This window comes from Euphorbia lathyris, chromosome 1, assembly GCF_963576675.1.
Source record: "Euphorbia lathyris chromosome 1, ddEupLath1.1, whole genome shotgun sequence".
Taxonomy (NCBI): Eukaryota; Viridiplantae; Streptophyta; class Magnoliopsida; order Malpighiales; family Euphorbiaceae; genus Euphorbia; species Euphorbia lathyris.
This window is the reverse complement of record NC_088910.1, coordinates 75530807-75558328: the sequence shown is the minus strand read 5'-3', so window position 1 is coordinate 75558328 and position 27522 is coordinate 75530807. Positions and strand designations below refer to the sequence as shown.

General features: G+C 40.9%; 1 non-coding gene across 1 annotated transcript; it reads right to left on the bottom strand.

The window, feature by feature from the left end:
- Window positions 1–3211: 3211 nt before the first annotated feature.
- LOC136216050 (small nucleolar RNA R71) lies at window positions 3212–3318 on the bottom strand. The gene has a single exon (XR_010683045.1). It is a non-coding gene; the product is annotated as a small nucleolar RNA R71 (small nucleolar RNA).
- Between the last annotated feature and the right edge of the window lie 24204 nt (window positions 3319–27522).

Here is a 27522-nt window from a genome sequence, read left to right as displayed (position 1 = left end):
TTAAGGTGGAGTTTTCGAGCTTGGTGAACGGAGATGGAACGGAACTTTGACGGAATGCCGGAATCAACGAACAAGCTCTCAAGGTGGAAGAGTTTTGCTATGTAAAATAAAATCTCAAACTATATAACAAGAACTTAAACTATAGTAACAATTGTATATCAAAAAGGTGTGTTAAATGAGTGCTAGTCACTCCTATTTATACACATCAAGCTAGAGGTAGAATTGTAATTTCACAAGATACAAGCATGGAGGAACATGATTTTCTGCAGATTTCCCATGACACACCTCGCGTATGGTTGGAGACGCCCCACGTAATTGCCCATTCCGTCAGAAATCTCCTGCATGTGGACCAAATCCAGATCTTGTTGTCTCAACCATGCCCCGCGTAGACTGGGGTGCGCCTCACGTGGTTGAGTTTCTGAGATTTTATTGCTTGAATTGGGTCTTTTACGCCACGCGTAGCTGAAGCACGCCTCGCGTAAGTGAGTCTCTGAGTCTTTTAGGTCGAAGAACTTCCTTACACGCCCCGCGTAGGAGCAGTTGACTCTGGGAGACCATGCAGTCTGACTTTCAGGATTAGGCTTATCATTTCTGACATATGTTACACACCTCGCGTGGAGGTTGATACGCCCCGCGTATCGGTGAGTAGATCCCACGTGGTGCCTGTGGATTGAACAATTATTTCTGACCAAGTGTTCCACGCCCCGCGTGAAGGGTGATACGCCCCGCGTATGTCGGTGGATTTTTGCTCCTTGCTCGTACCTGAAATACAATTCTCGAGAGCCGAGTTAGCTTGACGTTTTATTTTCTAATTTAATCAAAAATAAGGAAAATTAACCGAAAGTACGGAATTTATTTTTATTTCATTATTTTATTAAAATATTCTATTTTTGAAATCAAACTCATTTATTTCATCTAAAATTAAACCGTAAATCACGCTAAAAGATAGGGACGAAACGCCCCTATCAGTAACACGATCCATAACAGAGATGACTCTAGGGTGTGAACGGCAGACGTTGGGTGTCACAGGAAGTTATTGTTAAGCCCAAAATATACCTAAAATATTATCAATAATTACATCAATATTGCTACGAATTTATGCTGTTTATAACTATTTAGAAAGCTTTTACTTTCGAATATGTTTCTTTCATGCAAGGTACATAAATATTTGGTAAAATCCAAATAGGAGTAAAAAGAGCTCGAAAATAGAAGAAAAGCCCTACAAAAGGAGTCGAAGACGACGAAAATTAATAACGCCAAGTCGAGGACACGAACGAGAGCGAAAAAATGAAAAATGCTCCGTGCCGCGACCGCGGCTTCCCCTTTTCACGGTCGCGACACGCGTCTTTCAGTCATTTGACCCTTCGTCCGAAGTACAATTGATGCTCCCCCATTCTCGGTAGTGAATTTGATAATTCTCGGTACGAGCAGGAGATTTAGAATCCTAGTTACACACTTTCGTTTTCGACGGAACACGATCGTTCGGGTGGATAAAGACATGCCTTCACAACGGACACGACACTTCGATCAAGACTCTTCAACATCTATAAATAAAGAGTTGATGGAGAGTTGAAATAGTGTGATATGTGTGATATGTGTAGAAGAAAGAAATTAGTGTAGAATTTATGTAGAAATTCCGAATCAAGTGATTCAGAAGTTAGATTTCGATTCTGTTCAAAAGCAATATGATGTACACACATTGTTTACAAATTAATAACAAATTTAGTAGCGTTTAGACATTGTTCCAGTTTAGTTTTCATTTTGGTAGTAGACCGACCCAGTCTCTATTACGACGATTCAGCGAGAAGATTGAGTAGAGGATTCGCCCCTGAGCTTGACAAACTCGAACGAAACCTAAGGAAAGGATTGACAACCCGTTCACTTGCACGCCGTCGAAGAATTCAATGCTCCATGTTCTCTGTAAACTTGTATCAATTTATATTTCATCTAATAAAGTCCGTTCTATTCGATAGATTTTTATGCAGCACTTTGGTAAATGAACCGAAGTGGATTGATGCTGGTGTTTTCATTAAAACATATTTAATCCAAAATCTTTACAAGGAAACTTTATTGAACACTTAGGCAAATTATTATCTCGGTAGAGTTTTAATTTGGTTAAGGGCAATTATCCCGAATAAGGGTTTTGTCGCGTTCAAAGCCAATTAATTAGAGGTTCCGTCATTTATTTCATCTTTATAATTCGTACAAAGTTTAAAGTTGTTTCTTTGCTTAATGCAAACAAATATACCTGTTTACTTTTCTAAAGTACTAAAACGTTCCTGTTTTGCAAATTCATTTTTAATCAGATATTTTCTAACATCTTCATATTCTAATCTAATTCTTATTCTAGCTATTTCAAAACCAAAACCGATTAAACGATTTTCCATATCATAAACCTAAAAGTAAATTTAACCGATTGTAAATAAGTTTTGTTAAAAAAGCGTTCCCTGTGGGATCGATATCTTTTATTACTACAAGCGTATACCGTGCACTTGCAGAAATCGCTTAACAAGTTTTTGGCGCCGTTGCCGGGGATACGCCAAAATTTTTGACAAAATTTTAAATTTTTCGTGTTTTATTACGAATCTAGGTTTATTCATACTTATTCAAACTTTTATATTTTTAATTATTTTCAATTACTAACATATTTATTTTTCAAATTCTGTTTTGTAGGTAGTTTCGGTTCGTGCGAAATTTCAAGTTCATGCGCAGTTCTCGAAGTTTGGGCACGTCACCAGATCCTATTGACCCAGAAATTGAAAGAACCCTTAAAAAGAACAAGAAAGAAAAGAAAAAGAAAAACCAAACCCCAATAAAAACTAAAATTACCGAGCCAGAAGTTATGGCCACACTTATGGATTACGCTAGGCCAGGAGTGGCCGGTGTAACAAACAGTGTAGTTAGACCCCAAATCAATGCAAATCAATTTGAAATTAAGCCTGTGTTGCTTAATATGTTGCAAAATAATGTAACGTTTTACGGGTTACCTAACGAAAATCCTAACACCCATTTGACAAATTTCTTAGAAATTTGTGACACTTTTAAAATTACTGATGTAACTGCAGAAGCAATCAAACTTCGCCTTTTTCCTTTTACTTTGAAGGATCGAGCCAAAGAATGGTTAACTTCTATGCCAGCCGCATCAATTGAGACTTGGGAGCAATTAGCCCAAGCATTTTTATCAAAATTTTTCCCTTTAGCAAAAACCGCAAGAGTCATTAAAGAGTTAACATCTTTTTCTCAAAATGATAATGAAACTCTTTATGAGGCTTGGGAATGTTTTAAAGAACTTCAACGTTTATGCCCACACCACCAATTGCCCGCTGAACTTTTAATGCAAACATTTTATAATGGACTAAATCCTACAACTAGAGGTTCATTGGATGCTATGTCTGGAGGGTTATTCATGAAGAAAACATCTGCCCAAGTGAGAGAACTTTTGGAGGAAATGGCAATCAACAGCAGTATGTGGCCCGCGGAACGTGGACACGTACCAGTAGCGAAACCATCATCCTCAACAACATCATCAGTTAAAGGTATAGTGAATCTTGATCCAGTAGCGATGTTGCAAGCCTAATTTTCTGCCTTATCGCACAAAATTGATAGGTTTATGGCACCGTGTGATCCTAATGGTCAACCAATCCAAACGGATGTGGATTACGAAGGTATGACTGAAATTGAACAGGTAAACTTTGTCCAAGGGAAAAACCAAACTAATAACCCTTATTCCAATACATATAATCCTGGATGGAGAAATCATCCTAACTTTAACTGGAGAGATAATAACAATAATAATGTTAATGCTAATCAAAATCGTACTACTAATTATCAAAATCAATCAAGAGATACGATTAGCACCTTATCTTCTAAAATCGACAAATTCATTGATGCGATGAGCGGAAAAATAAGTAATCACGGCGATGGTTTTAAACGGATAGAGAATAAATTCGATCAGCTTATTAAAAACCAATCATCTAGCATCCATAATTTGGAGATTCAAATTGGACAACTTGCTAAATCAATTCCATCCCGCAAAGAGGGAGGTCTTCCAAGCCATACGGAAGAAAATCCGAATGAGCATGTTAAGGCTATCACTCTTCGTTCAGGGAAAAACTACTTTGGCCCGGAAATGCCTGGAAATTCGACTTTACCTGGAACTGATTTACCAAAACCCAAAGAAGATACATTAAAACAAAAAGATGCACCGATTGACTCTAGTACAAAAACCTTTGTACCCAAACCACCTTTTCCACACAAAGTCCGCAACAAGGACTATGATAAACAACTTTTAACATTTTTAGACAAACTTAAGAATTTGCATATTAATTTGACGTTTATGGATGCAATTACGCAAATTCCCAACTATGGAAAATTCCTCAAAGATTTAATTTCAAAGAAAATCAGTTGGGAAGGGATTTCATCCATTTCACTAACTGAAGATTGGAGTTCGATTGTGTCAAGCAATTTGCCCACAAAACTCAAAGATCCCGGATGTTTTACCATTCCGTGTAAATTGGGAGATATAGAATTCCCAAGTTGTCTTTGTGATTTAGGAGCAAGCATTAACTTGACGCCATTATCTATTTTTAATAAGTTAGGCTTAGAAGAAGACATCAAACGTACCAATATGGTTTTGCAATTAGCGAATCAAACCACTAAAAGACCATACGGTATAATTGAGGATGTTTTAGTTAAAGTTGACAAATTTATTTTTCCTACCGATTTCGTTATTTTAGATTTTGCTTATGATGTAAATTGTCCGCTAATCTTTGGTAGACCGTTCATGAACACGGGATGTGCTCTAGTTGATGTGTCGGAAGGGAAAGTAGTTTTACGAATAGGAGATGATAAGATTGAGTTTGATATGAATCAAGCGATGAAATATCCTATGGAGGATTTCGCTTGTATGAAACTTGATTTAATTGAAGAATGTGTAAATGACATTGTTCAAAAAGAAGAAATAATAGAACCTATAATGAGTGAGGAACTAGAAGATAAGGACCCAGAACCTTTGATTCGAGAAGATGGACCAGTTCCGCCTTCAATTATAGTTCCACCTGAATTAGAACTTAAGGAATTACCAAGTCATTTGAGGTATGCTTTCTTAGGCGAAGGCGATTCTCTACCTATAATTATCTCTAACAAGTTGACACAAGTTCAAGAAGAAAAATTGAAAGAAGTTGTTAGAAGTAGGATAGGAAGTATGGGTTGGCAAATTTCTGACTTAAAAGGTATTAATCCAAGTATTGTAATGCATAGAATTCACTTAGAAGAAGATAAGCCACCTAAAGCGGATAGGCAAAGACGCCTAAATCCGAACATGAAAGAAGTAGTAAAAAATGAGATTACTAAACTTCTGGACAATGGAATCATCTACCCTAGTGAATGGGTTAGTCCAATCCATTGTGTACCTGAAAAGGGAGGCATAACAGTTGTAAGGAATGAAGAAGGAGAATTAATACCCACACGAACCACCACTGGTTTGAGGGTTTGTATAGATTATAGAAATTTAAATAAAGCAACAAGGAAAGATTATTTTCCTCTTCCTTTCATTGATCAAATGATCGAAAGGATAGCCGGTCATGCTTTCTACTGTTTTCTTGATGGTTACTCCGGATTCTTTCAAATATACATTTACCCGGATGACCAAGATAAAACAACTTTCACATGTCCTTACGGAACATTTGCATATAAGAGAATGCCCTTTGGTCTATGTAACGCACCTGCAACATTTCAACGTTGTATGACTGCGATTTTTAGTGATTTCATTGAAGATATCATGGAAGTTTTTATGGACGATTTTTCAGTTTATGGAGATTCTTTTGATTCATGCCTAGAAAATTTGGATAAAGTTTTGTCTAGGTGTGAAGAGACAAATTTGGTATTAAACTGGAAAAAATGTCATTTCATGGTTGACGAAGGAATTGTTTTAGGTCACAAAATATCTGAAAAAGGATTAGAAGTAGATAGAGCAAAAACCTCAGTAATAGAAAAATTACCCCCTCCAACTACTGTTAAGGGAGTAAGATCATTCTTAGGACATGCTGGTTTTTACAGAAGATTTATTAAAAAATTTTCTGTAATTTCCAAACCACTTACTAATTTACTCATGAAAGATTCAACCTTTGATTTTAATGAAGAATGCGTTAAAGCTTTCGAAACATTGAAAACTGCTTTAGTCAGTGCACCTATTATTGCTAAACCTGATTGGGATTTACCCTTTGAAATTATGTGTGATGCAAGTGACTTAGCTGTCGGATGTGTTTTAGGTCAAAGGAAGGATAAGAAACTTCATGTCATTTATTATGCAAGTCACACACTGTCTGGTGCACAATTAAACTACACCACAACAGAAAAAGAAATGTTAGCCGTAGTTTTTGCATGTGACAAGTTTAGGTCATATTTATTAGGTTTAAAAGTTATTATTTATACCGATCATGCAACATTAAGATATTTGTTTGCTAAAAAAGATGCAAAACCACGTCTAATTAGATGGGTTTTATTATTGCAAGAATTTGATATAGAAATTAAAGACAAAAAGGGAGTTGAAAACCTTGTCGCCAATCATCTATCGAGACTTGAAGATGAAAACGGTCCTATAGGTGAAACTATCGGTATACGAGATGATTTCCCTGATGAACATCTCTATCAAATGAAAAGTTTCATATCACCTTGGTATGCAGATATTGCTAATTATCTCGCAGCCAATATTGTTCCGGAAGGATTAAATTCCCACCAAAGGAAGAAATTTTTCTTCGATATTAAACAATACTTTTGGGAAGATCCTTTTCTGTTCAAAACTTGTGGTGACGGGATAATTAGGAGATGCGTTGGTGAAAATGAATTTGAATCCATAATGTCAGAATGTCATTCTAGCTCTTATGGAGGACATAATGGAGTTAACAAGACAGCAGCTAGAATATTTGAAAGTGGTTTCTTTTGGCCTACGATGTTTAAGGATGTCCGTTCATTTATTACTCGTTGTGATAAGTGCCAAAGAACAGGAAATCTAGGAAGGAAAGATGAGATGCCCCTCACAACCGTATTAGAAGTTGAAGTCTTCGATATGTGGGGGATAGATTTCATGGGACCTTTTCCCCCTTCCAATGGTAAAACTTACATATTAGTTGCCGTTGATTATGTTTCAAAGTGGGTTGAAGCAATTGCAACCCCGACGAGTGATTCTAAGGTTGTCGTTAATTTTCTTGACGATATATTCTGTAGATTTGGTTGTCCAAGAGTTATAGTTAGTGATGGTGGTACTCATTTTATAAACAAGAGTTTTGAAACGCTTATGAAAAAATATGGAGTACGCCACCGCGTATCAACGCCGTACCATCCTCAGTCAAATGGTCAGGCGGAGATATCAAACAGAGAACTCAAATGGATTCTCGAGAAAACGGTTTCATCCTCTAGAAAAGATTGGTCTTCTAAACTCAATAATGCGTTATTGGCATACCGTACTACATTTAAAACGCCAATAGGAATGACTCCGTACCGTTTGGTGTATGGTAAGGCATGTCATTTGCCAGTCGAATTAGAACATAAAGCCTATTGGGCTATTAGAGAACTTAACTTTGACTTACATCAAGCAGGTAAGAAACGTTTGCTCAATTTAAATGAGTTAGATGAGTTACGTCATCTATCTTACGAAAATGCAAAAATTTATAAACAAAAAATGAAAAAATGGCACGATGCCAAAATTAAAGTTAAACACTTTAATGTTGGGGATAAAGTGCTGTTATTTAATTCACGACTTCGTTTATTTCCAGGAAAACTTAAGTCCAGATGGTTAGGACCATATTTAGTCGTCAAAACATTCGATTACGGTTCTTTAGAACTGGAAGGTCCTACCGGAGTTCGATTCAAAGTTAATGGTAATCGATGTAAAATCTATTACGAAAATATTTCCCAACTAGGAATTGAGTTCGTAACAAGATTATCTGACGTATGAATTACTCAGTTTATTTTACACAGTTTATTTTGTTTTATTGTTTTTATGATTTTGTTTATTTTATTTTATTTTCAAAATGCCATTTTTATTAGATAACTTTATGTTATGATTTAAATACATAAAATATTTATATTTCATGATTTTAGATTTGATTTTTAGGAAATTAAGATGAATTTGAAGTTTCAGGAAATTCTCTGCCGAGAATGTAGAATTCCCTGCCGAGAATCCATTCATTTAAGAATGTGACAAACAGGTTCGAATTTCTCTGTTCATACCGAGAATTTTTAATTTCTCTACCGTGAATCAGGAGGTGGCTTTGATGCCTGATTTTCACATGAAAATCAGCGTGTCGCGACCCCGGCTTTGCCATTCGCGGTCGCGACACGCGTGTTTCCTGCACTATCAGGCCTGAAACACTCTCACCCTTTCGACGAACCTCTTGGCAATTGAAACATTAAGTTTCTTCATTCCAGAAAGGTACAAATTATACCTTTTCACAATTAAAACAATACCTCTTTTCATCCTAAACTCTTATAAATTAATCTTAGAGGATTCAAGTTCTGTTACAATTCTTTTTCATCTTTGTCAGAACTCTGATTTTTCTTCACAAATACCGTTCTTTGCTAAAGTAACACTAACTTTTGCACTATGCCTACCAAATACAAATCACCTAGGCACAATGCTGCCTCAATCAACAAACGCCCAGACTTATCCAAGCGATATGGGGCGCCTTTCCCTATCTTCAACCACGATGAAGGTAGACGTTATTGGAATCACCGTTACAAATTATTCACCGGAATGTTGTATATGGATGAATTTCTTAATAGCCAATTAGGCATTACTGGTGACATGAGCCGCTATATGGAGCGCCTAGGGTGGACAAAATTTGCCCAAATGCGATTTCCAATAATAGGTGACTGGATACTCGAATTCTTCTGTACCGTTCGTTTTACTAATAAACGCCGAGTACGTCTCAGTTTTCATCGAGAAGGCGAAATCTTCACTTTCGGCTATCCCGAGTTGCATGCTTGGTTTGGTTTTCCCCCAAGGGATACAATCAAACGTCATCCTGGACGAGACATGACATCCTCAGACATTTGGAGAATGCTCACTGGATTCTGGCGATTCAATTCAAAACTCGCCTATAATCACTCTTTTAATCACTCTTTTCGCTCCAACTCCATGCTGTATTTACACAAATGCCTGTGTCACAGTTTATTCGGGCGCACATTCAGTAGTGTGGTCTGTGACACTGATTTGTATGTTCTTGGAGATATATTCCAGGGCAATGCAGTGGATTCTTCCAAAATTCTGATGGAAGGTCTTGTCGCCGCTTCTCGATCCAAAGATAAGAAGATTGGGTTTGGCAATATAATCTGTGGAATAATTCTCGGTTCAAAGGGTACTATTGATGTTCCCTGGAGTGATGATGAATTCTTCCCGACAATTGACTATGAATTTCTCGAGCACGAAGGACTTGTGAAACATGTCTTTCGAGCAGGGCCTCAATTTTTGTCTGCACCGGAACGTGAAACTTTCGTGCAGTTTCAAATTGATCGTATTAAGGCCAGAAATATCCCGTTAGATAGGGATGAATATGTAGAATAGTTTCTGTTTTTCATTGTTATTTTTTGATAACATCGAGATATTAACCCGAGGACTAAAAGGGATATTCACCTCAAGAACGCCGCGTAGTGATCCCCAAAGGAGAGCTGGTAGGCGGATCTCCACGGATATGCTCTGAGAGATCCGCTGGCGGACCTATGAGGTGAATCTCTTCATTCACCTGATTCGCCATTATAACGGCTGGCCGCCGATTCAACCATAAAGATCATTAATGAGTTATCAATTAGCTAACTGCCAGGTTAGAGATAACTCGTAACCGCCATTAATGGAGCATTAATGGAGACTTTCTAGTTACCTGAAGGTTACGTCTTCTCAGCTATATATAGCCTGATTCCCTAGGTTATCAAGGTACACATTCTCACAACCTTTGTCAATTCAGTTTGTTTCCTTGAATCATCTTACTGACTTTGGCATCGGAGCTTCCCCCCGTCGAACCCAACGACGCCCCCATAGGGACGGAAGTTGATCAGAATTTCTCTACTTGTTATCAATTGGTGCGGTGAATGTGGAATCCTTAATCAAACAAAGGGTTTTTCGTTCACACTAAAAAACTGTGACAAACGGAGATCAAAATCCCTCCTCAGGGATTGAAACACCTTTAGTTACACCGTCTAGTGCTGGCCGCACCGATTCAGCTGCTCTTATAACGCACGTCGACAGTAGCATGCCCCCGAATGCTTTCATCAATATGTGTGCTCAAGATATTGGAGAGCGGTATGGATCCGAGGTAGGGAATCGCCTCCGATCATTTATGACCCTTCCTCCGCATTGGAGCATGGCGTCCACATCGGCCGTTTCATCTTGGCCTCTGTTAAACTTCGGCCTCGGACTGGACGCCCAAAGTTCTTCGTTCCTCCAAGCTCACAACACGGATTCTATGGTAACCACCACGGCACCAATTGTCGAGCGACCAATTAATCGGGAGTTATTCCCTGGTGACGTAGAAGGAAGTCAAAGAAACGATTCGACCCTTCCTGGCGGATCTAAGGGTCCGGGGTTAAATCTTGGTGGGTCTAATGTACCAAGCGTCCATGGACGAATTCATCCCTTGGCGGATCTAAAGGGCGAACACACAAGAAGCATAGAAAGGAGAAAAATAGGCGGTCAAGGTCACCCTCGCCCCGACGAGCGAGATCCTCCCGTCGTGGCAGATCGCCCCCGTCTACCGGTCGTAGACGGAGTAAAAGGCCAGAAAAGACACCCCATTCAAGTGGACCGCCGCCGCCGCCACCTCCAGGAACTGTTGGACACATCCCGTCGGGAAGCCAAGGGGGAGGTAACGGGCCGGCTCCCCCAGGTGGAGGGAACAGAGGAGGAGGTGGTGGTGGAGGAGGAAGCGGAGGAGGAGGCGGACGCGGTAATAAAGGAGGGCGTTCGCCATCAGATCCATCATCTGATTCAAGTTTTTCTTCTTCTTCTCCAAGAAGATCGCCACAAAGAGGTCATCCCAGGGCGGATCCGGAAAATTTTGATGATAGAGTTAGGGCCCTGGTGCTCCGTATGAATGAAGAAAATGCTAGGCATAACCCGTTCGCCAATAGGGATTCGCCTTTCGCAGCTTGGATTGAGGCGGAGGAAACAGATAGAGCTTTTAAAATTCCCAATCTTGCAATATACACAGGAAGTGACAATCCAAAAGCTCACGTTAGAAAATATCGAATACTGCTTAGGATCAACCGTGCCACCGAGCCCGTGCTCTATAAAATGTTTGTTACCACGCTAGGGGCCCCGGCCTATTTGTGGTTTCAATCTTTGCCTCCTGGTTCGATAAACAGCTTTGATCAATTGAGCAGGGAATTTTGCGCTAAATTCGCCGGCTGTATTCCTGCAGTGGTGAAATCTGGGAAGCTTTTTGAGTTAAAATAGAAGGCGAATGAATCCCTTCGGGAGTATGTAGACACTTTCAACCAGTTGTGCATACAAATCGTTGATGTGGATATCTCCGTAGCTGTGGAATGTTTCGTAAGAAACACCACCTGTAAGAGTTTGCAGGAAGATCTCATTCGAAAGAAACCCACCAGCATGGCAGAGTTGATGGAGCGTTGTAAAGATTTTATAGAGGTGGACGACATTCGCCGAGGTTCGCCATCATCGTCGAAAAGGGACAAGGGCGAATCTCATCCCCGAGATAGAGACAGGGACAAGCGTCAGGACTCTTCCTCTAGAAACAAGCGGAGAGATTCTAAAACAAATCAACATTTGTCACCTCTTTCACACCTCTCAATGCTTCTAAAAGTGAAGTCCTTATGTGGATCGAGAACAGTCAACACAAACGGAGCATTTCATACCCCGAACTGAAGGGAGGGGAGTACACCAATAATGGTAAAAATCCTAAAAACTATTGTAAATATCACAGGAAAAATGGCCATGACACTGACGCATGCTGGGAGTTAGCTCGAGAAATCGAGCGTCTCATAGAGAGGGGAAAATTGGATCGGTTCATCCAAACTGAAGGCAAGAGAGGAGATGGTGATAGATCCAAGGAGGACCCAAAGAAGAAAGGAAAGGGTACCATCAATGTCATAGCAGGCGGACCTGGATACCAACCAATGCTAAAAAAGGCAAGGACTGCCGCCCTTGATAGGACGTCGTTAAATCGCCCCTTTTCCGATGTAGGTCCTGAAATATCTCCCCATGCGGATGCACTGGTCGTCACTATGATGGTAGAAGGCTGGGAGATGAAAAGAGTAATGGTTGATACTGGGAGTTCATGCAATGTCATCACCAGAGGAGCTTTTGCCAAACTCATGATTGATCCTGTTCAAGTAGAGCCAACTGTGGTCGATATCTTGGGAGTGACGGGACATACTATCCAAACAAAAGGCCAAGTCACTCTGGATTGTGAGCTTACAACGATGATCAGGTCTGGAAGGGTGATCTGGAATTTTCTGTCTTGGATGGTCAGTTAGCTTACAATATCATCCTCGGACGGCCCTTTATCTCCGAAGTTGCAGCCCTTATCTCCATACGCCACTTAACACTCTACATTCCCACGGCCAAGGGAGGCGTAATGATCAGAGGTAGCCAAAAGGTGGCCCAGGAGACATATTCGGCATCACTAATGATTCGCCCACAATCTAAGGAGGAAGATGAAGAGGAGCGCGTCACAATGGCCTTGGGCGAGACCGAAATGTACTTTATGGCGGATGAAAAGCAGGTGCGAATGGCTAAAGGGCTCAAAGGCAAAATTAAAAATGCAATCACCAAGGTACTCTGTGAGGCGGAGGATGTCTTCGCATGGAAGGATGAAATTCTCCCCGGAATCAGTCCAGACGTGATCACTCACAAGCTCAACATTGATAAAGATGCAGTTCCCGTGGCTCAGAAGCGGAGAAACCATGGTCCGGAAAGGCAGAAGGTGATAGAAGAAGAAATCACCAAGCTCCAGCGAGCAGACGCCATTGAGGAGGTGCTTTACACACAGTGGTTGGCGAACGTCGTTTTGGTGAAAAAAGCGGGCGGATCTTACCGCATGTGCATTGACTTTACGGATCTCAACAAAGCTTGCCCCAAAGACAACTATCCTTTGCCATGTATTGACATGCTTGTAGACGGAACCGCTGGTCACACCATGTACTCCTTTACTGATGTGAAGTCAAGTTATCATCAGATCCCCATGGAGCCCTCAGATAGAATCAAGACCTCGTTCGTGACACACCAAGCCACTTATTGTTTCAAAGTTATGCCCTTTGGGCTTAAGAACGCGGGTGCAACTTATCAGAGGATGATGAACAAGATATTAGCAGATAGTAAAGGGGACAACTATTTTGTCTATGTAGATGACATGATTATCAAAAGTATGACTATAGAAAAGCATGCGGATGATATAAAGGAGGTATTGGACGTACTCCGACGCCACAACATTAAACTGAACCCAGAGAAGTGCACTTTTGGTGCGACGTATGGGAAATTCTTAGGGTTCATGATCAGCGAAAAAGGAGTTAGCCCAAATCCTGACAAGGTTAAGGCTGTCCTAGAAATGAAAGCACCACGGAATATCAGAGAGGTACAACGCCTTAATGGGCGTATCATAGCCTTGGGCAGGTTTATCTCTTGTTCAGCTCGCAGATGTCAGCCCTTTTACGAGGTCATTAAGAAGCAAAAGGCATTCGAGTGGAATGAGGATTGTGAAAGAGCCTTCGAAGGAATCAAGCGGTTCCTCACGGAGCCACCCATGATGAGTCGACCTTTGAAGGGAGAGGACCTCTACATGTATGTATCAGTTACGGATAAAGCCGTATGCATGGTCATGATACGAGAGGAGGATGGCCAGCAATTTCCAATTTATTATATGAGCAAGATTCTGAAAGACGCCGAAACCAGATATTCTAAGCTTGATAAAATGGCATTGGCTGTTGTCACCACGGCAATCCGCCTTAGGCCATATTTTCAGGCGCATACTGTAGTGGTTCGAACAAATATACCAATGAGAAAGGTGTTGTAGAAACCAGACACTTCAGGAAGGTTGATGGAATGGGCAATTCGCCTGGGCGAATTCGATGTAAGATATGAAAGCAGGTCAGCTTTAAAAAGTCTGGTCCTGGCGGACTTTGTGAATGACTTCACTGATGAAGGGATAGATCATCCCAAGCCTCCAGTAGAGGAATGGACAATGTACACCGACGACGCTTCCTCAGCGGATGGAGCTGGTGTAGGTGTTGTGATCAAGGGTCCCTAATACATAAAATTACGGTACGCAGCAAAATTAAATTTCCATGCAACTAATAATGCTGCTGAATATGAAGCTCTGATATTGGGATTACGCCTACTTAAAGAAATCACTCCTGAGCGGATTGTGATCTATAGTGATTCTAAGCTAATGGTCAACCAAGTAATCAAGAATTACGAGGTGAAAGACGAGGTTCTGGCCAAATACGTAGCAGAAGTCAAAAAATTGCTGGATCACCTTGAGACTAAGGAAACTAAATGGGAACTGATTCACGTACCAAGGGAGTCCAACACAGAGGCGGATCATTTGGCCAAAATGGCCTATTGTGAGGAGAACTGGACAGATCCGGATTGTCCCTTCAAAGTTAAAATAGCTCCAGCCTTCGCCTCAGAGGAAGTATCCCTACTCACAACGGTAGAAGATGATTGGAGATCGGTCATCCGCCAATATCTGCTAAATGGAACCTTACCTGAGGACAAAGAAGAAGCACGACGGATAGTTAGGAGAGCGGCTTATTTCTCCATGATCAATGACGGCCTTTACAGAAAATCCTTTAGCCATCCCTGGTTGAAGTGCATTCTGCCGGAAGAGGGACAACAAATCCTCAAAGAGATACATGAGGGATCATGTGGGGCTCATGAAGCATCCACCGCCATCTTGAAGAAATCCAGGTTAGCGGGCTTCTACTGGCCCACGGCAGAATTAGATGCCCAAAAATTGGTAGAATCTTGTCACAGTTGCCAGATTCATGCGAATGAATCACATACTGCCAAACATATCCAGAGGCCCATCATAGAAGGACGGCCATTCGCCCTCTGGGGAATAGACATTGTTGGCCCATTTCCTCCGACTCACCGACAGAAGAGGTACGTGGTAGTGGCAGTGGACCATTTCACCAAGTGGGTAGAAGCCGAAGCTGTTTCCTCCATCACTGCAGAACGAATGGTGGAATTCGTCAGAGACAACATCGTGGGAAGATATGGTGTTCCACATACCATCATCACCGATAATGGAACACAGTTCAACTGTAGCTAATTCAAAGCTTTCTGTGAAGGGTTGGGCATCCTGAACAGATTTGCCTCCGTTTATTATCCCCAGTCCAACGGGATGACTGAAGTTACAAATCGGACGATCGTAAAGGGGATAAAGAAGAGATTAGGAGAGCATGATAAGAAGTGGGCGGACCAGCTGACAAGCGTTCTATGGGCTTATCGCACCACCCCAAGGACGGCCACAGGGGAAACACCATTCGCCCTTTCTCACGGTGTCGAAGCCGTGATCCCAGTCAAAATACAGGTCCCCAGTGACAGAGTGGCCTTTTATTGTGAAGAGGACAACGGTAAACGGCTAAGGGAGCACCTAGATCAGATAGAAGATCGCAGAGACCAATCCTATGTGCGTATGGCGGCATATAAATAGCGGATCGCAGCTTACCATGATAAAAACGCCAAGCTTGTGGATCTAAATGTGGGTGATCTGGTGCTCCGAAAGGCTGACAAAGTCCAGTCTCGAGAAGGCAAGGGCAAGTTAGGGCTCAACTGGACGGGTCCATATCAGATAGTGGACAAGATTGGATTCGCCACATTTAAAATCCAAGACATGGAGGGCAACACACTGCCACGCACATGGAACCTCCAAAATCTCCGCAAATATTTTGTCAGAAAATGAAGTGTACACACGGTCTTGAGTACTCTTTTTCCTTTAATAAGCTTTTTCCCATGTGGTTTTTCTTATTAAAGGTTTTAACGAGGCTCACCTATAAGACCTACTTGCTGTAATAAAGCATTTCTCCCATTAATAAACATCATTTGTTGCAGCAATATCAATATTCCAGTCTTAAATAGAAGGGGGGCATCCAACGCTCTCCACATTTACAACGTATCGCTATCTTATAGCTACTTTCTTTTCGCCTTAAAGACATAAGAGCATCCACCTTATGGGCGGATCCGTCTCTAAGCAGATCCCAATCTCCAATAGAGTTAAAATGATCCTTGGATGCAAGGTCTTTACACTCTCTTATCCTTCCCAGAGAAGGATTCACAAGTCCTACGGGCGGATCACTTCACCTCAAAGATAGGTAGCAAATTGATCCCCTGGGCAGCTTTACTTCCTCTAGAAGGAATAGAACAGCTTCTAACCTTCACAAAGGTTCATACAATGGAGTATGGCTGGCCACCTACTCCAACACAAATCCTAGATGCCTATATATTTCCTTACGCAAACGTAAAGGTAAAATAACATAGCTTCCATGAAGGATTGAAACAAATTATACTTAAAGGCGTTTTTACAATATCACAGATAAAAACAAACTAAGTAACAATGGGAGCATCCTCCTTTGCGTTTTCTTTGCTCACGGCGCTTGCTTGGGGATCTTCCTTCTCCACATCCACAGATACGCCAGCCGGAGATACCTCCTTATCCACAGAGGAAGTGGGACCAAGGGGAAGAGTCTGGTCAGGAATCGGTTCTTCACCCGCCTTAGGGGGCACCTCCTCAAGCTCATCTAACGTGACAGTAGTGGACGGCTTGGTTTCCTCCATAGGCCCCTTCATCCATCTCCGAACATAATCACGGAGGTACTCCTTAGCATCTAACATTTTGTTGAATTTCGCCACATCCTCTGGTTCGGGGACGGCGAATTGCGGATCTGTGAAATTAGTCTCAGGATGCGCCAGTGAGAAGTACGCCATGAGCATTTCGCCGTAATAAAAGGCTTGCTCACCCGCCATATATTCCGCTTCTCCAAAGGCGTCCTCGTGGTTTTTGGCATCAGACACGATCTTTGTCTTTAACTTCTCAATTTCTGCGTCCCTAAGAACCAAGGCGGTTGTGGCGGAAGCAAGGTTTGCATTAGCGGAAGCGAGGTTTGCATTAACAGAAGCGATATTCGCATTGGCTTCCGCTACCTCTTTCTCTAACTTCTCGATGGTTGCCTTATCCGCCACATTTTGAAGGAGCTCTGTTTCCATGGTACGTATGCGAGAATACAACTGTCAAAAACAAACAATTCAGTCAAAAAGCAAAAGGGGATGAAGGACCAGTATTTTCTGCAAAACGAAATCCTTGCTAAAGGAACTCACCATGAGGAGCTCCGTTTTCCCCTTTTGCGCATGAATGGAACCAGGAATCTGGTTATGGTTCCTCTGCACTTCGCCCACCTGACCCAAGGCCTCATCCAAATCGTTTAGGATGGATTCATTCTCGAAAGAACCTTGGGCTCCAAATTTGGTGGACCAGTATCCACCAATATCGGGTTTCGCCGTCTACATAAACGTTCAGGGGTCAGAACTCAAGCCCAAAACTTGATGAACAAATAAAAATAAAAGGTAAACTACCTGTGCAATCTCCCCAGCAGGCCTGGCGGACCTCATGACATTCGCTATAAGCTTAGGGCCTCCAGTGGTGGTAAGCTTCCTCCTCTTTAGTGGCGGCTCAACCACTGTTTCTGCAGGACGTTTTCCAGTATCCGCTTGAGGATTCGCCGCTTGATCTTTCTTGCGTGCTTCAGCCTCCAGAAACTTCCTACGCTTCTCTGCAAGAGCGTGATTGGCCTTAGATAAACCCCTGCCAAAGAAAACATTAAAGTAATCAAAGTTCACGAAGAAATGAAAGGTACCTTGGTCAAATTGCGTAATCTTTGAGTAAATGAATTGATCCCCTTCCCGGCGAATCAATGGAATATCACTCATCATGAAAGCTAAGGCATCCGCATATGTCCATGCATCCGCCTTGATCTGCTTCATGAGCTCCGTCACCTTCTCATCACTATCCGTTAAAATTCGCATATCGCCCGCCATATGTAACGGCCTGGGATTCCAAAACGAAGGAAAACCCAGTGGTTCGCCATCTTTTATCTTCACGTAGAAGAATCTCTCATCCCAGCAATGGACATTGGACATTGTCCCCGGAAACCACCCAGATGCACCGGCCGGAGCGGCGCCAGAGACAGAAGTAAAAAGAGTCGGGTTCCTAGTGGAACGAGTTTGATAATGATTACGCGCCGAGTCACTAAACCCAGCTAAAACAGAGTTAATCGTGCCCTCGGAAGAAGAGGAATTCTCCGATGACGAAGTGGTCCAACTTAAATCGACTTCTATTTCAGGAGAAGAGGTTGAATTAAAAAGTTCTGAAGTTGACCTAGAAGATGAAGACGAACTTCTAAACATCCAGAGAAAAGTTAAACAAAAGAAAATGAACTTACATGGGAAATCAGAAGCTTGGTGCGAAACTCTGAAAAAATTCCCGGAAAAAGCTTCGAGCAATGGAGAAAAAACGAAGAAGTGAAGAAGAAAGAGAAAGCGAAAGAGGAAGAAGAAAGTTTTCTCCTTCCTGGAACAGTGCGTCCACTACGCGTGTCATTCATCCATTGGCATTGAACAGTGTGCTCATTAATGCAGGTGTTTATGACGGCGCGCGGAAGCTCAAAAGCCCTAAAGGACTTTAAGGGCATTTTGGGGGGGCTTCTGATAACATCGAGATATTAACCCGAGGACTAAAAGGGATATTCACCTCAAGAACGCCGCGTAGTGATTCCCAAAGGAGAGCTGGCAGGCGGATCTCCACGGATCTGCTCTGAGAGATCCGCTGGCGGACCTATGAGGCGAATCTCTTCATTCACCTGATTCGCCATTATAACGACTGGCCGCCGATTCGGCCATAAAGATCATTAATGAGTTATCAATTAGCTAACTGCCAGGTTAGAGATAACTCGTAACCGCCATTAATGGAGCATTAATGGAGACTTTCTAGTTACCTGAAGGTTACGACTTCTCAGCTATATATAGCCTGATTCCCTAGGTTATCAAGGTACACATTCTCACAACCTTTGTCAATTCAGTTTGTTTCCTTGAATCATCTTACTGACTTTGGCATCGGAGCTTCCCCCCGTCGAACCCAACGACGCCCCCACAGGGACGGAAGTTGATCAGAATTTCTCTACTTGTTATCATTTTTGTATATATTTTGTTTTGTTTTAATTATTGGTTTGTTTTCATTATTTTGTACATATGTTTATTTAATAAAAATCTTATTTAGTTCAATTCTTAATTTTATTAGAATTATCCATTTGATCCATTATCTATACTTAGCATATTCTCATATGGATCTCTCATTATTCTTACTCAAACTCAGATAAAAAGGATTCACCTGAACTAAATATGTTTTTCTATTTTTCCACACATTTATCCACGTTTAATTTTATTTTGTAACTCAATTTATTTTCAATGAATTAAGTTTACATTTAATCAATTCAATTCATGTATTAAATATGTATTAACATGCCCTTATTATGCATTTAATGTGGTTCTCTTAACTTATATGCATAAATGCACATTTAAGTTTCATTAATTCTTCATAATAAATTTATTTTAATTCAATTTATTAAGGTTAAACCTTTGGGTTTCCTTGCAATTAATGTCATTTATTTTAGTTTTAAGTACATGAACACTTAATATTAAGTTCAGGAACCATTCCATAACAAAAAATGCACAAACCAAGTCAAAAGGCACCAAAATTGGCCATCTTACCCAATTCTCTACCGAGAATTAAGAAATTCTCGGTATGAGCAGCAACTTTGGCAAGATTTCAGGGCAAAATTTGCCTGAAATTCGCGTGCCGCGGCCGCGGCTTTGCCGTTCGCGGTCGCGACACGCGTGATTTCTGCCCTATTGATTCCGATTTTGCCAATATTTTTGCCTATTCCTATTCCTATTCTACCTATACATTCACCTAATCACCCTATATAAACCTACTTCTTACACAAACCTCACATCACCTCTATTTTTACCCAATCCCTTACTCTAAACTCTTCCCCAAAAATCTACTTTTCCTCTTCCCAATTTATTCACTCCAATTTCTATCCTATTTCCTATTTTCAATCACTTCCATTTCACAACCCCCAACCTCATCTTCAAGCTTTGGTATTCCTCTCCACCACTTCTTCTTCTTCTTCTTCTTTTTCTCAAACCCTAAGCCCCTAAAGACCATCACCATGGTTCGGACTAAGCGTGTTGGTAACAAGCCCGCTGTTACGGAAGCTAATCACCTTCGGGTTCAATGCGGAGCTTATTTTGACATTTATTCGGAGGAAGAAGCCGTTTGTTTCAAACATTTTTCACAAGCCGACCGCCAATTTGTGGATATGCACTTCTTAGACTTCCATTCGGTAAGAACGTTGAATTTCTCTACTCGAATTGATGCCTTTATTGAAGCTTTGGGTTGGCAAAAGTTCGTTAATATGCGTTTTCCACGTATTAATGAATATGTGGTGGAATTTTTGGTCACTTTGTCCATGAACAAGAAGAAAACTTCAATTTCTTTTAGGAGTAATGGTATACCTTATACCATTGACTATGAAGCAATGGGAAATATGTTTGGTTTCCCTACTTCTGATTTTTATGATAAGCCTAAGGATTTTGATAATGATGCTGTTTGGCGAACTCTCTCGGATCAAGATTATTTTAATTCAAAAAACACTTCAAGCAAGTTGATTAAGTACAATTATGTGTTCTTCTTTCATAAGTATTTGAGTTTCTCCTTGTTTGGTTGTGTTGAGAGTTCAAAGGTTCAAGTTCGGGATTTGTATGTTTTGGATAGTTTGCTTAAAGGTTTGAGGATTGATTGCATTGGTATTATGTTTGACAATTTATTCCGTGCTTCGAGAGCTACTACCATTCAAATCCCTCTTTGTAATTTTATCACCAGACTTGTGTTGGGAGCACGGGGTGAATTGGCCGACTATGACATGTCCACCTACCGTGGGTACGTTCCGCTTTTGGACATCTCGGCTCTTGAGCGAGCTCATTTATTGCTTCCCCAAGGACCTCCCGTCTTTATTTCCTATGCTACCCAAATTGCCCATCTTCGTGGCACTATGGGTGGTGGCGCTTCAAGTTCTCAATTTGTAGGTACCGAAGGCGGCGGAGATGCGGAAGGAGGGGAAGATGAACCACTGGCTCAAGCACAACCCCAAACACCTCAAGGGGAGGATAATCCGGTAGATTTGCGGAGGATTTTGGACCAAATCAATTCCAACAACCGTCAAATGAACTTAAGAATTGATGATTTGGTTGAAAACAATATGGTGATGAATGACAACCTCAACCTTTTGAGGCGTGAACATCGATCGACTCGGCATCGGATGCTTTCCTTTTTCCGACGCCGCAATGTGGAGACGTCACCTACACCTCCCGATTCACCACCTCATGCTTAGGTTGTTTTCCTTTCATTATTTTTTTTTTATTTTATCTTGTTATAATTTGGTATAATTTTCATTTTCTTATGTTTGGTACAATTTTTAATTTTATGTTGAATGTTTAATTTGCTCAATTTCAATCTTTGTTCCGTATGCCTTATTTCGTATTTTATGTTTCTCCATTATTTTTGCACCAATGAGGACATGGTCCAATTTAAGTGTGGGAGGAGACATACATATATCCATTTCTATACAAATACGAATAAATGCAACAAAGATATTATTTTGCAAAACAAATAATAAATGCAACAAATGATATTCATGGAAATGCAACACATATATATATTGCAAAATATTTTTCACACTAACTTAACATTTTCATATGTTTTTAAAATTAATTATAAGTTAATATGATTATTTTTTTAGGTTATCATTATCGTTAGAAACAATATTTCTATACGGGTAATATTTTTCAAATTTTTCACAAATCTCCGATACGATTTTAAGTAAAAATTGTCTCGAGTGAATGATTTTAAGTAAATAAATTCTTTATTTCAATCTCTATTTTTATATCATGCAATTCATGATAGAATAAATCTTATTTTAAATTTTCAATTAGGTTTATAGGCATTAAATTGAACTAACAATTTTAGCTCGGTTTGATTTCGTCTTACATTAACACCAATTGAAGTTTTTAAGGAAACTTTAGCCATAATACATGTTGAATTTTAAGTCAATATAGGATGAATGTGCTATTTTTCTTTTTCCCAACTTATAATTTTATAATTCATGTTAATTAATCAATTAGTTGAATTCTTAACTTTTGGCCACGATTGAGACCAACCTTATCACAATCGAGGTATGAAAGGGAAGAAAATTAAGTACCGTTTACTTTTGGCCACGGTTGCGACCACCCTTATCACAATCGAGGTATGGAAGGAACGTTTTAAAAAATAATAAGCGTGTATAAGTTTAAAGTATCGATTGCGTCCACCCATGGCATGGTCGGTACCTCTTAAACGAACACGAAAGCAAATAAAATGCGTATAAAGTTACGATCGAGACCACCCTTATCACGGGCGTAACTAAGCAAATATATTAAACCTAAGTCCTTAATAAATCCATATTTGTAATAGTTTAGGTTTGGGAAAGGAAATTTTAGTGCTTTGAAATGCCTTGAGACGGAAAAACTCAATAACATGCGTGCTTATACATTGTCCCGAATGCGTCAATACAAAAATTGAAAATACAAGACGAGTGATATATCGTATATTATACTAAGTTAGTTTGATATTTTGCGTATAAATTTGCCATGCGAAGTTAGTCTTTTCGACTTAACTAATTCAAAAGATAATACATAGATATATGTTTTATTTTCATAAAGAGATTAGTTAGAGAATAAATTCTGTGAAATTTTGCTCGGGACTAGCAAAAAATTAAGTGTGGAGATTTGTTAAGCCCAAAATATACCTAAAATATTATCAATAATTACATCAATATTGCTACGAATTTATGTTGTTTATAACTATTTAGAAAGCTTTTACTTTCGAATATGTTTCTTTCATGCAAGGTACATAAATATTTGGTAAAATCCAAATATTTGTAACTTGTGTATTTGCTGATGACATGTTTTATGCTAAATATTATCGTATCTTCTTTGAAACATATGTGTTATCCGTTCAAATTGCTCTATGCTTATTTGCTGTGTTGATCTAAATTTATGACCTCTCTTATATGTCTTCTTAACTAAACCTCATTAAACAAAGATATACTCAGCCTACTCTGATATCTGAACTCAACCTTCCGTGTAACTTAACTGAGTAAAAAGAAAATGTTCCATGAGCTGACCTAACTCTGAAAACTGACTTTAGACTTACTTGATTAAACCTTGAAATGGTTAAAGTAAAACTAAGTCAGCGGCTTAACCCTTACGGGGGAGTATCTTAAGAAATCAAGGTCAACTATCATGGGGGAGCTCAACACCGAGTTCCTCACTTGAATATTTTTGCCAACATCAAAATGTGGAAGTTTGTTGAAACACCTTTCCATATGATTTTGATTTGACAAAATTATTTAATGATAAAAATATTCTAACTCATTAAATTTAAATGCTTTGATTTATTCACACTAATGTGTTTATTCAATGTTGAGTTATTTGATTTATAAGACATTAAGTTAAGTGGCCCCAAGGCCCATGAAAGAGAGTCAAGCCCAAGTCAACAGATCAAAGCCTCACGGCCCAAAAAGACCAAAATGCAGTCGTACTGAGTAAAACGCAAGCCCAGCTTTGAGAAGGATCGAGAAGCATTCGTCTAAATAGCTTCAAGATGAAGCTGCTGAGTTGAGCGACAAGAAAGTCAAGTCAGCAGTTGACCTGAACAAACTTAGAGACAAAGTATTTCTACTTTGGATAAAGCTCAGAAGACGCAGAAAGCTGTCTAGAAGACTTTACTATAAATATGAAAACATTCTGTTTTGTCTGACAAAAAGCTGCTGAGCACTGCCGAAGACAGAAGATACAAGAATGTTATTGGCCGAGGACGCTGAGCATGTACTGAGTGAAAGCGACAGGAAGCCGTTTCCCTCCAACGGTTATTTCGAAATTTGAAATCACCGGTGCATCAAGTGTCACTATAAATAGGCCACTCAAACGCTTCATTCGATGCAGATCTTCAATTAAGTCGAAACGCTGACCAATTTGATATTCAAAGTTCTGTGAGAAAAGCAAAACAAATCTTACACCAATTCCAATTCTGTGTAAAAGTCTAGAGTGATCTGAATCATCTAAAGTGTCTTAGTAATTGTTGTTTAGGACAAACAAACACTTATCATTTCTAGAAGTATAGAAAGGAGAAGCTGAGTACTCGGTTATAGTACTCAGCGTTAGTAATAGGAGTGAGTAGAGGAATAGAGGAAGGTACTCTTGTATACTCAGCTTGCTATTGTAAAAGGTTTGCGCTCTACCTTTAAAGAGCTCAGTAGAGAATTCAAAAAGCTCGGAAGGAACTCCGGGGACTAGACGTAGGCGGAGAGGCCGAACCAGGATACGTCTGCTGAGTAATATCCTTCTAACCCTTATCTCCTTAAATTATTGCTTGCTATAACACTGCCTAGTTGAACACCAAAAAGAACATAAGCTGAGTTGAGTGAACTGAGAAGCTGAGTTCAGGGATAGATTTAAAGTGCTATCTTTCTGACTCAAGGTTAGATTCAGACTTAGTCACCTGTTGACTAAGCTTGCATCTAAGACTTACTCAGCTCTGCTGTGCTAAAGGACTTTGGAAAGTCTAAGTTCCAGAATATTAGTCAGCCTCACGTGAAATTTTTTAAATAGTTCCTAACCCCCCCTTGGAACTAATATTGTCACGTTACACGGGACCAACACTTGCATCACAAGCTATTGAGGTACACATTCACATTCTCACTCTAGACCCTTCTCTTGTCAATACAGTTTATTCATATTCACATACTGACTTTGGCATCGGAGCTTCCCCCCGTCGAACCCAACGACGCCCCTCACAGGGAAGGAATCCGACCAGAAGTTCATCGCCAGTTATCAATTGGTGCGGTGAACGTGGAGGTCCTAATCAGAAAAGGACTTAGTTCACAACCTAAACATGGCAACTGGAGGGTCTAACCCCTCAACGGGAACTACAATACCACCTATACCATCGTCAACTAACCTCACCACAAGTGCTGGTCGCGTTGATCCCGATGCGCCAATTATTCATGACGAAGGGAACATGTCACCAGAAACCCTTTTGGACATTTGCGCAAGTACCGTAGACAGAGAAAATGTACCTATTATGGAAGGCCGATTAAGAGCTTTCCTAACGAATCGAGATGTAGGAGGAGCAACGATAGGAACTACTTTCCCGCTTAATCACCGTCCGCCGCCAAGACCCACCTTAAGGCAATGGCAGAACGCCTATATTATGCCTAATGCTCACCGTGACTCATCGTTTTTCCTCTCTCAACCCGCGGATTCGACCATTGTCAATTTGGGACTCGGCGATAACCCGCCACTGAATCGAGCGCTATTTCATGATATACCAGAAGGAAGTCAAAGAAATGATCAATCTCCTCGGTGAAACACAACAAATCCAGGGATCACTATTGGCGGATCTCGAGCTCCACTGGCAGCGGATCAGGGACGGAATAACACAGCCACAGATCAGTTGGAAGGCAGACGTGGTGGTCACAGGCGTAAAAAGCGGACTAGATCACATAAGGAGGGACGATCTAGATCTCGTTCTCATTGTAGATGCAAAACCAGGTCTCCCCGGTGGGAAAGGTTGTCTGCCAAGCAAAGAGGAAATGAATGCCAAGATGGATCACCTCGCCAGGTTGCACAACATCCACCGCGAGATGGAGGTAATAGGGGAAGATCTCCACCAAGAGGAAGATCTCCACCAAGGGAACGATCTCCACCAAGAGGACGTGACGATGGTAGGTCACCATCCAACCCTTCGTCAGAATCTAGTTCTTCATCCTCGCAGCGAAGCAGATCCAACAGTAGGAGGTGCCCTAGAAGGGGTCGAGGTTCTATTGTGGATCAGATTAGGGAGGAGATACGCAGACAGAACGAGGAGAATGCGAGGCATAATCCATTCGCCAATCGGGAGTCACCCTTCACTGTGTGGATCGAGGCCGAGGAAGCGGATAGGCATTTTAAGATTCCAAATATACCAGCCTATTCTAGCGAGGATAATCCCGAAGCCCATGCTAGGAAGTATCGCATGTTGCTCGGACTTAACCGTGCAAGCGAGGCAGTGCAATGTCGAATGTTCATCACTACACTAAAAGGTCCAACTTACGACTGGTTCCAATCTCTTCGCCCAGGATCAATAGACAGCTGGGATCAATTGAGTAGGAAATTCTCTTCAAAATTCGCAGGAAGCATCCCTCCAGTGGTCAAATCTCGAAAGCTCTTTGAGCTGAAGCAAAAAGAAAATGAACCCCTCCGGGAGTATGTCGACAAGTTCAATAAGTTGTGTATCCGCATTGTTGATGTAGATCTCACCATGGAAGTGGAAGCGCTTGTAAAAAACACAACATGCAAGAGCTTGCAGGAAGATCTGATCAGAAACAAACCCAAGAATATGGCGGAGCTGATAGAACGGTGCAAAGACTTCATGGAAGTCGATGACATTCGAAGAGAGTCAATATCTCCACCCAAGAAGGGAAAGGGTGAATCTTGGAGACGGGATAAGGAGAAAGAAAACCTCCCTGACTCATCCTCCTGAAATAGGCGAAGAGGCTCTAAGAAGAAATCAGCATATACGCCATCGTTCACGCCGTTGAACGCCTCCAAAAGCGAAGTGCTAATGTGGATAGAGAACAGCCAGCATAAGCAGAGCATTTCGTACCCCAAACCAAAGGGGGGGGGGGAGTATACCAACACGGGGAAAACCCTAAGAATTATTGCAAATACCACATGAGCAACAGTCATGACACAGATGTATACTGGGAGTTGGCTAGGGAGATTGAGAGGCTTATCGAGAGAGGAAAGCTGGACAGGTTCATCCAGAATGATAGAAAGGGAGATGGTGATAAACCCAGAGATGAGCCAAAGAAAAAGGCTAAGGGGGTCATTAACGTTATTGCCCACGGTCCAGGATATCAGCCTGCGGTAAAGAAAGCAAAAACCATTGCCCTAGATAGATTATCACTCAACCGTCCCTTCGCAGACGTGGGTCCGACTCTCTCTCCACATGCAGACGCTCTCGTCATTACTATGATTGTGGAAGGATGGAAAATGAAGAGAGTGATGGTAGACACTGGTAGTTCTTGTAATGTCATCACCAGGGGTGCATTCGCCAAACTCAAGGTTGACCCTATTCAGATCGAGACCACCATCGTAGATATTCTGGGAGTGACGGGTCACACAATCCAGACAAAGGGCCAAGTGACACTGGAATGCGAGTTAGCAGATGAAGATCAAGTGTGGATGGGAGATCTGGAGTTCTCCATCATGGACGGTCAATTGGCATACAACATCATCTTAGGGCGGCCTTTCATCTCAGAAGTGGCGGCTCTCATATCGATTCGCCATTTGACGATGTACATCCCTACTGCCAA